The 2,488-nt window shown below is 42.0% G+C and overlaps 1 pseudogene; it reads left to right on the forward strand.

Annotated features, from left to right (window-relative positions):
* The first annotated feature begins 228 nt into the window (after positions 1-228).
* LOC102480947 (ras-related protein Rab-30 pseudogene) lies at positions 229-1,023 on the forward strand (annotated as a pseudogene).
* The last annotated feature ends 1,465 nt before the right edge of the window (positions 1,024-2,488 follow it).

Here is a 2,488-nt window from a genome sequence, read left to right on the forward strand (position 1 = left end):
CTGATGGAGAGCCATGGGACAAAACGTAACTTGAATTATTTGGAAATATCACCCATTTGTATGTTTAAGATATTATGAAGAGTAGTAGCAGCACCAGGGCAGGGACTAACTCTAGCCTTTGGACTTAGGACCACACACACATTTTCCCTTGTGTGCATAATTCATATGCATATCAATTCTTTTAATGCCTGGAGTGGAAAGAAAAATCCCAAACCAGCTGCGTAAATTAATATGGAAGAATATGATTTCCTGTTCAAATTGTTTTAATTGGCAATGCTGGCTGATATGGGGAAGATGTGTCTAGTCTAACGATTCACTCAGGGTCTTTCTCCCCAGGTCAAGGAACCACAATTGGTTAATCAATTTTATGATTAAGACAGTGGAGATTAGTGGTGAAAAAGTGAAGCTACAGATCTGGGACACAGCAGGTCTAGAGAGATACCAGTCCATTACTCAGAGTTATTACCAAAGTGCTAATACTTCGATCTTTACCTATGACATCACCTGTGAGGAATTCTTCCCCTGCCTTCCTGAGTGGCTGTGGGAGATAGAACAATATGCCAGCAATGAGGTTATCACTATGTTAGTGGGCAGAAAGGATCTGGCTGAAAAGAGAGAGGTCTCCCAGCAGAGATCTGAAGAATTCTCAGAAGCTCAGGACATGTATTATCTGGAGACCTTTGCCAAGGAATCTGATAATGTGGAGAAATTCTTCCTTGATTTACCATGCCAACTCATCAATGAAGCCATACAGAACACACTTGTAAACAGAGACCACCAGTTGGCGTAATGGCTATGTCACTGGACTCCATGTAGTCAATCGTGGTTCGAGTCTCGGATCCAGTGGCTTAAACTCACGCCAGGCACTTGTGCATGCGTGTTCAAGATCCTGAGAGGAGAATGGAGAAGAAGGGATTGTGGTGTGGTCATACCCTCTGGGAGGTGATTTCTGTGAACAATGTATCTTCATCTTTGCCTGGAGAAGGAAAGAGCATCAGCTATTTGACTTGTAATTTCAACTGAAAGCTGAGGCAAGAAGAAGCACATGGCATCAGTAGCTTCCCTGATGGGCTATGAGTTGTTGAGGAGATCTGGCAATGACTGGCTCTCAGATCTTTTAACTAATGTGGGCTCCTGAGTTTACAAAGCATGGCGGGTCAGGGGCCTCGACCACAGGCAGCATTAGCAGAACTTACAATGGTTTCACTCTTGCAGTCTGGAGTTGGAGCAAGGATAAAATTGCACTAGATGCTCCATGATCTACAGAGCATGTTTTTTTGTTTTGTTTTGTTTTGTTTTGTTTTGTTTTGTTTTGTTTTGTTTTGTTGTTTGCTTGTGTGTGTGTGTGTGTGTGTTGTGTTTTTTTTTTTTTTTTTTTTTTAAAAAGCAAGTAAAAGCACATTCCTGAACACAGGGGGAAAGGTACTGTAGGGATCTCTCCTGCACATCAGTGGGTGCATGTGGGGGCTGTTCTTCAGGGCTTAAGTAGTATCTTCTGGGGACCCTGGTTCTTTGTCTATCAGATAAACCAGAACTGGGAATGCCAAGTACTATCTCTGTGATACTGTTGAGGACCCCATGGAGATTCCGAAAAGTATTACTTCTCTTGTCCACAGGAACTTTGAAGGACTCTGGGACAAAAATGAAAAGAAACTTTGCCCATGACCAACAGAAACAATCATTGTTTTAATAATATAAACAAGCTTCATAAAAAAAAAGATATTGGGAACCAGCAGTTAGCATAATGGCTATGTCGCTGGACTCCCACGTAGTCGACTGTGGTTCACGTCCCAGACCTGGTGGCTTAAAACTCACACCGGGCGCATAAGCGTGTGTGCCCAAGATCCCAAGAGGAGAATGGAGGAGAAAGGATTGCGGCATGACCATCCCCTCTGGGGAGTGATTTCTCGCTTTCTGTCTCTATGTCTCTCTCTGTCTGTCTGGCGAGCGCACGCGCTCTATAGTGAAGATCTCTCCAAAAAAAAAAGGTATTGTGATTAGTTGCATGATTTGGGGGTATCTTACTCTATCTCATAGGAAGAAGGTGATCATTTATGAAGGAAAGTTGAAATCTGTTCACTAGGTTGAACACATAGGGAGCATTTCGAGGTGAATAACTAATGGGAATATAACCTGAACCAGTGAGAAAGAATAAGAGCAGAACCTTCAAAATAATGTAAAACAGTAAATGATGCACATTTTTTGAGGGCTGCTCAAAGGACACCATGTTGCAGTATAAGTCTTTTCTGGGAAAAATGAAGAAGTGTCTATACTTTCCCCCCTACTAAAATGAGACACTTATATTCATGATAGTTGACTATTATTCAGTCCCAAATATATATTTTTATACACGTTTTTTGAGAGTATGGGACATGGAGTCTGCATGTGCCCTCCCGAAAAGTCCAAGCACCAGTCATATGTGGACTTGTCTCCTCATTTTTTAAGGATACAGTGGCCTAGGACATGTCAATATATCTTGTCCAAAATG

The sequence above is a fragment of the Tupaia chinensis genome, unplaced genomic scaffold (genome assembly GCF_000334495.1).
Source record: "Tupaia chinensis unplaced genomic scaffold, TupChi_1.0 Scaffold000184_1, whole genome shotgun sequence".
Classification (NCBI taxonomy): Eukaryota; Metazoa; Chordata; class Mammalia; order Scandentia; family Tupaiidae; genus Tupaia; species Tupaia belangeri.